Source organism: Ochotona curzoniae, unplaced genomic scaffold (assembly GCF_017591425.1).
Source record: "Ochotona curzoniae isolate NIBS_2020 unplaced genomic scaffold, NIBS_Ocur_1.0 scaffold_1037, whole genome shotgun sequence".
NCBI classification, from domain to species: Eukaryota; Metazoa; Chordata; class Mammalia; order Lagomorpha; family Ochotonidae; genus Ochotona; species Ochotona curzoniae.
Window position 1 is genome coordinate 17,632,136 of NW_024467083.1, and position 16,042 is coordinate 17,648,177.

At 45.7% G+C, this 16,042-nt stretch overlaps 1 pseudogene; it reads right to left on the reverse strand.

Moving 5' to 3' along the window:
• Positions 1-15,620: 15,620 nt before the first annotated feature.
• On the reverse strand, positions 15,621-16,042 carry LOC121168719 (annotated as a pseudogene).

Here is a 16,042-nt window from a genome sequence, read left to right on the forward strand (position 1 = left end):
CACGCTGCCGGGCCCAGTAAAAGCAATTTTAATGCAAAGACAATAAAAATACAATCAGAAAATGATTAAATAGAATGCAGCTATACAAGAGAAAATCAACAAAAACAAACTTAATGATCTTATAAAAGATTAAAGAAATCAATTAACTCTACCCAAGACTAATCCTGAAAAAGAAAAAGAAAACAAATTCCCATTATCAGCACTAAAAAAGAAAAATCATGATAAGTCCTATAGACATTAGAAATGTAACACTACTACAGTTATGCCAAATAAATCTGACAGTTCAAATGAAATGGATAATTTTATTGAAAAACTAAACAGCTACACTGAAACCAGAATAAAAAGAAAATCTTATATTTTAAAGGCACTGAATTAATATTTTCAAACTTCCTACAAATAAAACTCCAGATGGCTTCGCTTGTGAATTCTTTCCAAAATACATACTGTTCTCAGAAAGGCATGAAACATATTCACACTTTTAATTCTTTTTTTTTTAAGATTTATTTTATTTTTATTGGAAAGGTGGATATACAGAGAGGAGAGACAGAGAGGAAGATCTTCCGTCCGATGATTCACTCCCCAAGTGACCACAACGGCTGGAGCTGAGGGCTGTCGTCAACTGCTTTCCCAGGCCACAAGCAGGGAGCTGGATGGTAAGTGGGGCTGCTGGGATTAGAACCGGTGCCCATATGAGATCCTGGCATGTTCAAGGCAAGGATTTTGCTCCTAGGCTATTGCACCAGGTCTGCTACTTTTTAAAAATTATTTATTTTTATTGAAAGGAAGATTCATAAATAGAAAAGGAGAGACAGATCTTCCATCCACTGATTTATTCCACAAAGGCTGCAATGGCCAGAGCTGGACTAATTTTTTAAAAGATTTACTTATTTTTATTAGAAAGTCAGATATACAGAGAAGGAAAGATAGAGAGAAAGATCTTTCGTCTATTGATTTACTCCCCGAGTGGCTGAAATGGCCAGAGCTGTGCCGATTCAAAGCCAGGAGCCTCTCGCGGGATTCCTATGCAGGTGCAGGGTCTGAAGGCTTTGGGCCATATTCTGCTGCTTTCCCAGGCCACAGGCAGGGAGCTGGATGGGAAACAGGGTGCCCATATGAACTGCTTTACCATATTCTGCTGATTTTCTGCTTTCAACACTCTCTATCCAGGCCTTCCTTCCACACAATGATTTCATAACTGGCCTGATAATATACCTGCTATTTGTTTATATTTCCTCTCTACATAAAAATTCTTTGTAGAGAATATCTTCTTTGCTTATTGTATAATATGAGCCTCTTACTATGTAAATAATTTTCAGCCGCATTTCTGATACCCTCCAATAACAACAATGGAAATATATTTTTTATCTCCAAAACTGGATCTTACTGGTTCTTCCAGCTATATGCCCTCTCCAGATTAGCAGAAATAGATTTCCCTTTTGGCCATGATTCTATTACATGTATTGTACTGTACTTGATTTTTCTTTCTTACATGTATTTTCATATTAAAAACTGTTGTGAGATTGTTTAACTGGAGAAAGTTGTGAGTTGTTGAGGACACCGATCCTGTTACAGAGCAGGAAGAAGAAGGAGCTGGGAGCAGGGCACAGGGAATGCTCAAAGTAGAGACAACTGTGCACGTGAATGCTCCTAGAGATGGAGCCTGGCTTCTTCAGAAAGGAGGGGAGGTCACTGAATCTAGTGCGCGAGGGGAATGGTAGTATTAGCACTAGGAAGTGGGAACTACATCATGAAGGGCTTTAATTGCCATGCTGAGAATCTGAAACATCAGCCTGAGAGAGACAGGAAATCTTTAAGTGGGAGAAATTTGCAAGAAATCATGATGGTATCTATGTCAAGAATACATTGAGAAGGTACAAGAATGAATACAGAGACAATATACTATTGCAGTAGTCTGGGTAAAAGTCATTATGGGTAGGACTATGGTGATGGTATTGAGGATGGTAAAAAGTAGAAGGTGAAAGATTTATACGATCTGAAGAGAAACCAGAGTATTGGGGATGGTGAAAAGTAAATGATGTATCTTGGAGGAAGAATGGATAAGAGTGAAAGGGTAAGTGAGGGAGCAGGGGAGCTGGATTTGTACAACTGACGGCTGGTGGGTATCATTTGCCAAAACGCAATGGATCTGACAAAGTGAGAATCCAAAAGATAACAGTTTTGAGAAGTCAAGTTCTAGGTATCTGAGTAGGAATATGTAACAGGACATGCCAGAAAGGCAGCTGGATGTACAGATATAGATTTCAGGAGAGAAATTTGGATCAGAAAAATAGTTGGTAATCAGTAACATACAGCTTGTTTAAGTTGTTTTAAGTCTTAAGAATTGATGAGAGAATCTGTATACAATCCAATTAAGAAAAATTAAGAAGCAATGGCTGATGTGGAGTGGAGAAGAATTTCATTGTATTGGAGACAGTAAGAACATGAAACTAGAGGTTACCTGGATCTTGAAACTGCCCAGCAGACTGGCAGAAGTTAAAGGCAAAGCTGTGAGCCAGGTTCAATTTAAATTTATCGAACTGACGCCTCATTTAAGAGTCATCATTGGCGTCATTGTGGTGCTGTATGCTGGTTAGGCTGCTGCCTGGGATACTGGCATCCCATGTGAGAGTGCTGCTTGCAACCCAGCTCCCTGCAAATGCATTTGGGAGGCAGTGGATGCTAGTTCAAGCATGAGGGTCCCTGCCTTCCACATGGAAGGTATGGACTGAGTTCTAAGGGCCTGGCTTCATGCTGGCCCGGCCCTGGGTGTTGCAAGTATTTAGGGGGTAAATCATCAGATGGAGAATCTTCTTTGTTCATCTGTTTCTCTGTCATGCTGCCATTCAAGTAGATGAAAATAAATAATTTTTAAAAGGTGTGTATTTTAAAATTCTGAAAAATAACCTCAAACAGTTCTTGTTCTTAATTCTACACTTAAGGCTTTTCTAGCTGGGCTTCAGTTGGCTTACATATGCAGAGATCTTTTTTTTTTTTTTTTGCATCCTACTGATTTTTCTAGTGCAATTCAGAAAGAAGTGCTGCTTCTTGGGTTATGGCAACAGATCATTTTCTCTAGAGACCCTTTGTATGGCAATTAAATCAGAGAATAAAACCCTAACAAATGTCAACACAGAGAGCTGACAGAGGAACATGAGTCTGCGAGAGAATACCTCTATGCCCTCAGCTCTGCCAACCACTTGCACTTCCAAAGGAGATGTCACAGGCTGTGTACAACAAGGTTTACAGACATTGTGCAACGGAAACATCCTTAGCTTTTCATGAAGGGCCAGTTTGCCGTGGTTCTAGGTTCTAACTGACTTAGTACACTGATGTAGTAGATTTCTGGTTTTTGCCTTTTCTGCATTTTTTCTTCCTTAGATAGTGGCACCTTAACTTTCCTTTGGGCAAATTTCTCTGAGTTTTGTGCTTTTTGGAGAGCTAACGTACTATTTACAAAGTCCACAAATACATTCATGGCCAGGATCTAGCCTGTTTCTAGACCACAGCAATTGATTCTGAAATGGGCAGGTGGCCCAATCTGGACCAATGAGAGTACTCAAAACTTTGCAATGCTCATGAGATTGCTGATTGTGGAGTTTTAGGGAGAAACTCATGTGGACTGGTGTGAGGGAGGATTCTGCTGGGAAATCAAGCTAATGTAGAGGGAAGCGGAGTAGGGAGACAGAGATGGAGACAGAGATACCAAGCGAGAAACAGAAGCAGTGAGAGCCACAGAGAGAAAGGAACACAGAACTCGGTTCTGACATCACATGTGAGACCCTAGATCCAGACATGACTAAAACTCTGCACTCATGGAAAGCAATAAAAAGCACTTTTTGCTTAAGCCCATTTGACTTGGGTTTCTCTGCTGAAAGCATCTTAACTAATTCTTCTAGTGTTCAAGATAGCAGCAACAGAAGAGGGGGTTTTCTCGGAAGTGTGTGAATTACCAGCCAGTTTGCTGATTTCTCTTATGTTGTAAATTATGAATAATTCATGAAAGGAAATGAGGTATTTTGTTGTTTGATGCTGACACCAAAAGAAAGCCACAATTTTTTTTTCTCTCGAGGTAAAAGGGAAAAAAAAAAAAAGATTACAAAGCTTGAGACCACCCAAGTGATGACATCATATGTTGGGGTATATTATCTTACAGAAAGGGAGAATGTTTAATGACTGTCATGACATTCCTTGTTTTTTGTTAACTGGCCCTCAAAGTTCTCTCACACTTAAAAAAACTCTTTTTGATTGCCCGCTTATTGTGCAGTTAATAATACTAGAGCAAGATTATATCATTAACGGTTCTGGTTTAGAATGTATAGATTTTTAATTAATTAAACAAAATATTATTTAACATGTTATGAAACAAAGGTTATAAACACAGTATAAAATGTCTCTCTGGCCACTACTGGTTCCACGGTTTTCTGTAATGTGACTGTTCCCCACCAAGCCCCGCAGCTTGCACACACACACTCAAGCATGCGTTATCTCAGATGGAAATGGTTTGCAAGCTCTTCAAGATTATCCTGTCCAGTTTAACTCCTCCTGGAGTTTTCAGGATTGCTATCTCTGAATGCAAATGGTTTCTATCCTGTGAGGGGCAAGAGAGATGAACCTACCTAAGCTCTGACTCCTCTACTCCCATGGAGAGGTTTCCTGTTTTGAAGCCATCTTCTGTTCGGCCCTTGCGCAGTCATTCTGTCACTTGAGTGAGTGCCTCTTCCTTTGATGAAGGCATTTGGAAAAGCTGGGCAGTGGCTAGGGCTGGGGGTCAGAGCAGGGATGGGAGGTGAGGCATCCGTGACTGGAGCAAGTTTGGGCAAAAGGAAGGAGATTTGAAGACAGAGGTTAGAAGAGCAGGGGAAGCTGCTGAACCATGTGCAGAACAGTGGTATTATACCAACACAAACTTGAAATTCAGTGCTTAAAAATAACATGCTATTCCAGAAAGCTAACATAAGAAAACACTCGTGTAATTATAATTCCTCTCCCTTGGCCTTCAGTTAGAGTGGCCTCTAATTGCTAAATGTGTTTGAGAAGCCTGCCATCCTACCTAGAGATTCTGTTTGCAAAATGTTCTTGGTGCCAGCCTTCGATGGCTCAGGTTCTGTTTCCGGAAGAACACCTATTCCCTAACGTCATTTTTCACACTGCTGCCAGATTAATGTTCCTGAAGCACTGCTTCATCGGGTGATTGTTTGCTATGTTTGCTATGTTTCAGGACATATAAATCTTTTATCCATTCTAAGTTAATTTCTCTAGTTTGTCTCAGCACCATTTGTTGATAATCTTATCATTTTTCATTGATTTGTCTATGTTTCTTTGTCAGAGATTAGTTAAATGTCAGAGTGTTTTTGCGGGTCTCTGATTTTCACATGTTGTCTCAGTCTTCCATTTTTAGTCAGGGTATGTTATTTTTTATATATATTGCTGAGACAAACTAGACATGCATATGTACACACACAGATCGTCATCCCTTGATCTTTATGAACTACAGAGGGAGGAAGGAAGGTCTGTCTTTTACAGCTTGTTCATGCTGTGTCAGTGTTGTCCCTGCCCAGCCAGGGAATAAAAAAACAAACCTTTGCTCATTGATTTAGAGACTCCTTAAGTGATGGCAGTAATCTCTGCATAACCACCATTTTTACATGAAATGGTTGAATTTTGGGAGACCAACTCAGCAGTTAACGATGAACATACATGGACCAAGAATAAGAACCATGTTGGAGAAGGGAGATAGATTCTACTTCTCAGATGAAAGAAGTTAAGTGACGTCTCTTACTAAAAACCACTTGGCTGGATTATAAAATCTTTTCACATCTTTCCCCACAAACCTACTGTTGTTAAACTAAGAGCAGCAGGTTGTATTAATCATCGCACACACTCTGTCCTTCTATCAGTAGATAATCTAGCGCTAGTTGATTACCCATGATCACTTTAGCTAGGACAGCTAAAGAATCTTATAGTTGGAGCCAATGTGATGGCTCAACTAGCTAAACCTCCACCTGCAAGTGCCAGCATCCCATGAGAGTGCTGGTTTGTATCGCAGCTGCTCCACTTCCCATCCAGCTCTGTGCTTATGGCCTGGGAATGTAGTAGAGAAGGGCCTAAGTCCTTGGTTCCTGTTCCTATGTGGGAGACCAGGAAGAAGCTCCTGGCTCTTGGCTTCAAATTGGCTCAGCTCTGGCCATTGTAGGCTTTTGAGGAGTGAGCTAATGGATGGAAGATCTTTCTCTGTCTCTCCTTCTCTCTGTAAATCTGCCTTTCCAATAAAAACAAAGATATCTTAAAAAAAAAAAAAAGAATCTTGTGGCTACTTTAGGGTCTGCACTTAGTCTGGGCTAAGTTACCCAACACAACAAAGAGGTTTCTTAAGGCAATTTCATGGCCCATAGGAAGATTTTTTTTTTCTCTCCTCTGTCATTATAATGAAAAAAATTAGCAGGGGAATTTCCTGCCAGTAAGATTTTCCTGAGAAAAACAGAAGTAGACAAAGCATGTCATTTGGGAAATGCAACAGTCTTAATGTCTCTCTCTAGGGAGGAATTTATGGGAAAAAAGCAAAAATTCTTATCTTTCAGCTCTTTGAAGAAAAATTGAATTTCTCTCATTTTGAAAATGCATTTATTTATTTGAAAGGCAGAGTTACAGAGAGAGGGAGACACACAAAGAGACCTTCCACTCACAGACAGTCGCAACAGCCAAGCTGAAGCCAGGAGCTTCATCTGCGTCACGCACATGCGTAGCAGGGCCACAAACACTTGAGCCATCTTCCATGGCTTTTCTCAGGTTATTCCCAGGGAGCTGGATCAGAAGCAGAACAGCTGGGACATGATTCAGCACTTACATGGGATGCTGGTGTCACAGCCCATGGCTTTACCCACTAAGTCACAATGCCAGCCACAGTTCTCAGTGACTCACAAGAGAAGCAAGAAGCATCCTCTTGGTGTCCCTGTGAAGACTCAAGGGGTCAAGGTTTAATTCTTGACAGGTGGATGCAGCTAGAAATCTCCTGTAATCTAACTGCAATACGAGTGCTAAGCAGCACCTGATGGGGCCCTTTCATTCAGGCTGCAAATGGTCAGAAGGCGATCCCTCTCTCCAAGTTTCTGACAAAACTAGACCTCCTGGAGTGACTGGCTTTTGGAATCTGGCACCAAGAGAATACTGATATTCTGGTAAAAAACCTTCTACAAATGATCTAAATTAAAATGTTTTACTTGTTTGGCTGCGTGGCTGGGGCAAAAGGAGCCTCCTGCAGCTGGCTGCTGCAGGGGGTGACCTAGCCAGGCCTGATCCAATGCTGGGGACTCAGGCCATGGCCACTGCTGCCAAGTGGTGACCGAGTCCTAGGGTGGCCAGTGCGCCTATTTGGCGCCAGGCTCTGTCTGCTGTCCACCCAGCGGCAAGCTCTGGGGTTTTTAGGGTATGTAATTGCTGCCTAGGGACATCCATGGATAAACCCAGTGTGAGTGTAGGTGAGGGATGAATCCTGGGTGATTCCCAGTGACAGGGTCACAGAACTTTCTGGCAAGTTTTGGGACTGAGGCCTGGTGGTTTGGGGGAGAGAGTCCATAAGATCTCTTTGGGTCAGACTGATTCACCAGCCCACATGGGAATCCTGAGATGGGCTGCTAGCATAGAGCATCACTGACTGCCACACACCAGTCCACATGAAAGCTAAGGCTGGAGGCCTGTCTGGCAGGGATAGGTACCAGAACATGACTGAGTGGTGGAACAGGGAATGGGTCACACTTGGCAGGGTCAAGACACTAACCAGCACGGAGAGAACCAGGCCCGGGGGTAGATTCTGTGGGAGAGTGTGGGCCCAACCCTGTGGAAATACAAGTCCCACTGATTAGCTCATGAGTGGGGGTGGTTTGGGGCTGAGCTAAGTGTAACCATGGAACCTGCCATCATTTATGGGTAAAGGAACTGACAACAGTCTGACAGGTCAAGGCAGCGGCACCCAAATGTGCATATTAAAACAGGATGTGGGGTGGGCCGAGCTGCAACTGGAAGGCAGCAGACTGGGCAGAGCCGAGCAAACCTTAACTCACAAGGAAGAACAGATATCAGGATGGAGCACAGGTTATGCTGAGCTAGGTTCTTACACCAACTGGTCTGCATGAGCCAGGGGTACTAGGACACAGCATCAAAGGCAAACGCCAAAACAGGTGAAGGGCTAAGCCAACTGGGTCAGAGCAACCACTGGCATGTGCATAATCTAGGGCTGGGAATAGGCCCTGTTGGGGAGCTGGCTGGGTTGGGTTCTCCACCAGGCCTGCCCCCTATCCTGGTTTCCATGCTTGCCACTATGTACTGAAACTTTGTTCCATCTGTCCCATATCCCATTTAGCTCTCATACATGTCAATGGGCATTGAAGCCTAGTTCAACCCAACCAGTCCCACTATCCAGTCCACACACATACTGCAGGTGCCTTTCTGTCTAGCCACCCCTGCCCCACTCCTGGTTTTCATGCTTTCCAGTGGGAGTGGTAATCCAAGAAGGAGGTGCCCACTATCTCCCTACTGGGCCACTCCTACTGCCTGATTATGCACTCTCCAGGTGGTTCTGGATTTTAACCTGACAAATTTAGCACCCCCCCCCCCAGTACCAACCTCTGTCAGCTGATGCTGCGGCAAAGCCCAACCAACCCTCACCCACTCTAATTTATGCTTGCATTAGTTTAAATAGCCCATTCTGGCTTTTCCCTGATCTAGCTCACATGAGGCCCACAGGCGCTGTAGCCCTGTCCAGTCTGGTCTGCCTCCATCCCAACTAACACTCTCCAGTGGGAGTGGCTATCCAGAAGGGAAGCCCACATTCCCCTGCCGGCTTTGCCCTCTCCCCCACTGGTTCTCACATGTGCTGTTTGGACGCTGCGGCCACATCTGGTATGGCTCACCTCACCTTGGCTTTCCGTAATGTGCCCTGGTATGTGTTGTGACAAAACCTGGCCTGACCCACACTCTGTTCTGATGCTCTGATTCGCCAGTGGGTGATGCAAACTGGTTCAGCCTGGTCTGTCCCCGACCTAAGGGAATCCTCGTCTGCCTAAGCAATCAAAGATAATCCCATTGTTGGCATCCCTACAACAGAGGCAGGTCCCAAGTGTACTTTTCAGGTGGGGACATTCCCAGCTCCCCACAACCCAACCATTCTTTCTTGGGCTTTTCACTTATGATTGGACACACCCTAAATTGTCCCTGAGGTTGCAGGATGCTGGTAACAGTTGGTTGTCATCACATGAAGCTGTTTTTTGAGCTATTCTCTCCCATTTGGGAGCCCCCATTTCCTCTTCAGCTTTATTTCTATTGTTTAACACCCTGAATGCTATCTCTGGCCTCTGATTCTTGGGAGTTTGGAGTTCTGCGGGTGCTTTCTGGAGTGTCCTTTGAATATCTATGGTTAACTGAACAATGAAATGGGTACTAATACCTGTCCTTAAGAGGTGCTAGGGTGTACGTTAGTAGATCTGTTTAAGGCCTCTACCAGCCATTCCTGGAATAAGGTTGGGTCTTTTTCATTCTGTCATGTTACCTCCCTGACTTGGTAATACTTTATGGGTTTAATAATACATCTTTTTGGGCCTGGCGGCATGGCCTAGCTGCTAAAGTCCTCGCCTTTAATGCCCCGGGATCCCATGTGGGCGCCGGTTCTAATCCCGGCAGCTCCACTTCCCATCCAGTTCCCTGCGTGTGACCTGGGAAAGCAGTCGAGGACAGCCCAAAGCCTTGGGACCCTGCATCTGTGTGGGAGACCTGGAAGAAGTTCCTGGATCCTTGCTTCGCATCGGCATAGTACCGGCCGTTGCGCTCACTTGGGGAGTGAATCATCGGACAGAAGATCCTCTTCTCTGTCTCTCCTCCTCTCTGTATGTCTTTGTAATAAAATAAATAAATCTTTAAAAAACAATACATCTTTTCAACCTAACTCTTTGACAGTTCCAATTAGGGTCTGTTTGTGGGACTACCATGTATGCCACACCATATTAGTTGAACTGTTGATACTAAGACATCAGAATGGGCTTGGGTCTTGGCCTAAGTTCTGTGTTTCCCTGTGGGGTTAAACAAGTGGCCAGGACAATATGTAGATCAAGTCAGTAGCCTGGAATGCCTTGGTAAACTTAATAGGGTCTTCTGGAAGCCTCCCTAACTCCTATTTATACTGATTGAAGTCAGTTACAGAGAAAGGGGCATCTGCTTTGATTGGCCCATTTTCTCCACTAGCCACTTCCCTTAAAGGATGAAACTCACTTGTGTCTAGATGGAAGCAGGCTCCACTGCAAGTCACTGCTGCTAGGCTGCCCTCTGGAACAGGGGAACGAGTGTGATTGTGGAGACCATGGGCGGAGGCTGTGGTCTAGGTGAAGGTAAAAGAGAATCATGGGCTGAGGAGAGGAGCAGGACCCAGAGTCACTTGGGGATGGCTCTGGCACTGAGACAAGCTGGGCCTGAAGTGGTAAAAGACCACTCAATCCTGGGGCATCCACCATTCTATCTCTCGCTCTGCTGTATCTTGTGTCCCTGGGAGGATAAGGGCATAATGGAGCTGGTAAGGTGGAATCTTAAAAGAGCTCCAAGAATGCCTGAATGTAAGGAACTTCAGCCATTTTTGCTATCCCTTGCAGAAGAGCTTAAGTTGGAGGACAGTACTGAAGCTAAGGGTCCAGCTTGAAAGTCAGCTTTCTCCATTCTCCAGTTTCTATTGCTGCCATTGTTGAAAACAGAAAACAAGTATTTCCTTGTTTAGAGCATCTAGTCTAAAAAGTTACCATTTTTTTAAGTAAGCAATACAGTGGTGAGTTCACGGATGTGGCTGGAGAGTTATCCATCCTTGAAAAAGCCTCTTGGTGACTTAGGGAGAGAAAAGGGGAGATAAGGAATGGCACTGTGTGAGTTCAGGCGTCCACAGCCCCTGAGGCTTTCTATGAGGCAGTGAAAGTCAGATCCAGCATCCCAGAATTTCAAGTCTTTTGGTGCCTTGCGCATCCTCAGGGCGCCCCCTTGTGGACTGATGTAGACCTGGCAACTCAGTTTGCTGATACTGGGGGGGGGGGGGGGGCGGTTGCGGGAGCGGGGTGGCCCAAGCATCCTCAGTCCCTGTATCTCTGTGAGGAGGGGGTTACTGGGTTGGTCCAGGAGGTTTTAGTTTCAGCTGTAATATTTCAGCAAGGCAATGGGCACTGCAGATCTAGTCAACAAATGATCCAATAAACTCATGAAAATATTCCTGAACGTTATCAATTGAAAGGAAAGGACCCTTTTTTCAAGCGATTCAGAGTAACTTTCAAATGGAATAATACTTTCAGCACCTGTAAGTCATGTATGAATACTCTTTGCTCTGTGTCTCACCGTGAGAGATCACAACATGGTTAGTAAGTGGTGAGAAAAACAGAACCCCAAAGTAAATAGGGCTGGCTGATCAGAGTTGTGCAGGTGTAGTACCCAGGAACACATAGGTGACCACACACAGGTGACCATATACAGGGAGAGGGGATGTTCTGGGGTCAGAGGAATGCACAATTTACTTGCCAACATAGGCAGATACTGAGTGCACGAGGACCAAAGACTGCATTGGCAATGCAAGGGGGCACTCCTCCTGAAGCAACAAAAAGGCTGGGAGTTCAGAAGGCAGAAGTGGAAGAGAGGTTACTGATAGAAACAAGGAGACCCTCTGGACTCTGCAAGACTTCAGGGCAAGTCCCAGGCATTCTCATAAACCTTCAGGAAGGGGTTTGACCTAGGTGATGTCGGCTCTCTATTCCTACCGCCAACAGTTGCCAGAGGAAGCAGGACCTATTGGCTTAGGAGAAGTCAGTCTGTACTAGGTGGGAAAAAAGTGAAGAAAAGCTGTAAGACATCAAGAGCCTCAATGCTGCAGGGAGAAAGATGAGCAGTGGGAGGAAAGCTCCCTGGCCAATGTGTCCAGCTGGGCTTCCAGGCTCCTGGCTGGCTCACCACCCCAGGGTGTGTGTTGAGGGTGGTGGTGCTGGTGGTGGCTAGGACCAGGTTATGATCTTTACCTGCAAGAAGGAATTCAAGGATGAGACACAGGTAAAAGGGAGCAGAGAAGCAAGATTTATTCACATGCAAGGCAAACCTTCACACTCATAAAGGAGTATGAGTGTGCTCTCCCAAGGGATGTGCAAGGCAGGGCTCCAAGACACGGTCTTCCCAGATCCAGAAGCACAGGGGACAGTGTCTGCAATAGGGCTTAACTGAATACTCCAAGGAAGTGGACTGGCGCAGTGCATGGAATGAGGGGGCAAGAGCTGCACGACCCCACCTGCAAGCCGACGTCATCCCCCATCCCAGCCCCTTTTGAAATCAAGGATGGAATATCGTATGGTGGGAGGCTCCAGAGGAGTGCGACCTTGGGGTCTGGGTAGACAGAACCTCCAGCAGCCACCAACTGCTGCAGGCACCCAGGCCGGGTCGGATTCCCTGCTTGGGACCCTGATTCCAGCCACTGCTACCATGTGGTGAGCTGGGCCCAGGTCTGCCTGGGTTCGAGAGGTGTCTCCCTGGTGAGTACACTGGGATGGGATCTTTTGGGAACAAAATGGACCTAGGTTCCACCCACCATCAATATTGGGTAGTGGGAGGCTCCAGAGGAGTGTGACCTTGGGGTCTGGATAGACAGAACCTCCAGCAGTCATCGACTGCTGGGGGAACCTGGGCCAGGACAGATTCCATGCTTGGAGCCCTTATTCCAGCCACCACAACCATTTGGGGCCAGGCTGTAGCTGCTGACCATATGACAGCGAGCTCTGGGGTCTTGAGGATTTTAAATCACTGCCTTGGTATGTCCATGTTGAGGCCACACTGTGCATACGGGTGAGGTAGCAAACAACAGGGTAACTTTTCCTTGAAGGTAAGTGAGGGTACTGAGACCTGATGGATTGAAGGAGAGAGACCTGATGATCTGTATGGGACAGATTGATACACCAGCCAACTTGTGAGTCCTGTGCAGAACTTGTTATCACCAAACAATGCTGACCACCACACATCAGTCCATGCTAAAGCTAAGGCTGGGGGCTGGTCTCGCAGGGCTAGATCCTAGTACCTGACTGAATGTTGCACCAGAATCTGCAGCTGCACAACATGCTCACAGAGTGTACCAGTGTCTTGCCTGGTGGATGTTGATCAGAGCATCTGTGGCAGCTGGAGAGGGGCACACAGGCTAGTGACAACGAAGGGCGAGGAACACCCCATTTCTGGCACTGAAGGTTCAAAATGATGGCAAGGTGAATTGCCTTTGTCCAGATGAAGCAACCAGGGACCTGCCCTGCCATGGGCAAGATGTGAAGGATCAGCTCTGTGTTCTGCTGGGCCACCCCTTCCTTTGGACTTGGAAGAACCACTGCAACCCACTTGGGAAGGAGTCTGCCATCAATGAACCAACATCCAGTTGCAAGCTCTCCCAACCCCAGCAACCTGAGCCCTCTGGTTTCCTCCAGTGGACTAGGGCAGATGAAGGGGAAGATTGGAGACCCTTCCTGCTGTTTGCAGAAGTTGTTTCCAGACCCGTCTATGAAAAATTACAGAACACAGCATATAGGGAGCGTTTTCCCCACCCCACTCCACAGCCATGCCTCAGTGTGTTAGTCATGGTCAGGCCGAGCTGCTCAGGTCTCAGCTGCTGAGTCGTGCAGGTCCATGGAGTTGCTGAGGAGCTGGTAGTCCTTGGCAGGTCACAGCCCTAGACCTCTGCATGGGCTGCTTGTGACACTGAGGCATCTTTCCTGGCCTGAGGCAGCCTATGCATTTGTGACAAGATTCTTGTTTGCCCACACCCCATGTCAGTGGGTACACTGACAGCAGCTTATTGGCAGGCAGTGAGAGAGTTGTGTTAAGATTATTCTTGCTGATTGCACCACCAGAGCCAGTGCCTTGCCTTGCCGCCACCCCCGCCCCCACCAGTGGCCCATTCTGCATGTTTACAATTGGCTTTGTCCTTCAGTTCTCCTAGTCAGTCACCTTGCCACCCATATCTGTTACCCATACAGAAGGAACCAGGGTCCTGTGAGCCTCTGGCATGGAGCTCTGTAGGATGGCCGTGACACTGCCATTTCCCACTCAGCTTCCCGCGGTATAGTGAGCAGCCCAGGATTCTGCAGGACAAGGTTTCGGGGAGATCCAGCTGTGTGGATTTCCCTCTTTCTGGAACCTCCTGTACTGAGTTCCCTTGACTGTAACCTAGTTGCCAGCTCTCAGCAGGGGGACAATGTTTGCAGTGTCCTGGCATTCAGTGAGGGAGGCCAGGAAGTCATCAAAAACAGACCCACAATACAAAATTACCCAGCCTGACATGTCGATTGTGCCTACCTTCCAGGGCTGGCTTACCTTGGGGACAGCTCCATGCTGAGACGGTGGAACGTGACAGCCACGCCCAGGAGGGTGACCCTGACTGATTCTGCAGTGATGCAGTTTGTTCCGGTACCAGTGCCTCAAGGAATGCTCCCACCACTCAGGTCCTCTTTCTGGCTTCTCCACCCAGAGCTACAGAAGCACCTGATTTTCGGTCTGTGTTTCAATTTGCTTGCTGGAGTCCAGAAACCTGAGGGAAACGCCCATTTTGTTTTGAATTTATATCTTCACTGCCTGTGAGAGCACCTACCTGAGAGAGGTAGTTCTCAGCAAATACATCACCAAATGGTAAAAACAAACAAATAACAAAAACTAAACTAAAACACCTAGAGACAATAAGAGCTGCTTTAACCTGCCAAAAGGCATCTAGGGGCCCGGCACAGCAGCACAGTGGTTAAAGTCCTCGCCTTGCACGCCCCTGGATCCCATATGGGCACCAGTTCTAATCCCAGCAGCTCCGCTTCCCATCCAGCTCCCTGCCTGTGGCCCGGGAAAGCAGTCGAGGACGGCCCAAGGCTTTGGGACCCTGCACCCACGTGGAGACCTAGAAGAGGCTCCTGGCTTCGGATCGGCATAGCATCGGCCGTTGCATTCACTTGGGGAGTGAATCATCGGACGGAAGATCTTCCTCTCTGTCTCTCCTCTCTGTATATCGCCTTTCCAATAAAAATAAAATAAATCTTTAAAAAAAGGCATCTAGAACTAAAATACTAAATGGTGAAAGTATGCATTTAGAAGATATGAAAGATCATAAGATCAGGAGTAAGACACAGCATTATACTTGCAGCCCTTGACAGTGTAATAAGGTAAGAAAAATGAATAAAAGATATTTAGGCTGTAAAGGAAGAAATAAAACTCTTCCTATTTCCAGATAATTTATTCATCTAAAAGGAGTCTTCAAAAAACAACACCCAGGACCAAAATGAGTTTTGGAAGTGAGCCTTTCAGTCAAGAAACGTACATTCCATATCACTGTATTTGGACTGGATTTATGACTTCAACTCCTGAATCCGGTTTCCCACTAGTGCAGATCTGGGATGCAAAGGTGATGCCTGAAATTACACTGGGAGACTTGGATTGTGTTCCCAATTCCTGGTTTTCAGGACAGCAACAGCAAGATAAGGGAAGAAAATATGGAGAAATTAACACACACACGAGCCAGCAAGGCAAACGTTTTATAAATGAGTTACAAAGAACAGGCAAATAAGCAATGTTGTACAAGTAATTTAATGCTCTCTACAGTGTCTTCACATCCCTGTCATCATTTGTGCAAACTTTCCATGGTGTACTTGATCATCAACATCAACATCTGCTTCTCTCATCATTTCATCAACTTCATCTGTTCACGTCTCTACCAGGTTTGTCATCCCATGGAGAAACTCTACTATACTCATATGGCTTTTGCTACCCTCATCAAATACGCTTGTGTATCTCTAACTTCTTCTTCACTATGTCTTTCATTTGCCTTGCCATCATTGTCACTTCAGGTAAATCCATTGTGTCATTGCCATCTGCATCTACCTTCTTCGTCATATCCTGTAAGGTTCTTCCTAGCAGAGTTCATCACAGTTCCCAGTTCCTTTGTTGTTAGAGTTCTGGCACCGTCTTTGTCCAAAAGTGAACAAACTTTAGATCCTGAGATCTACTCTTCAGTTAGTTGGCGAGTCAT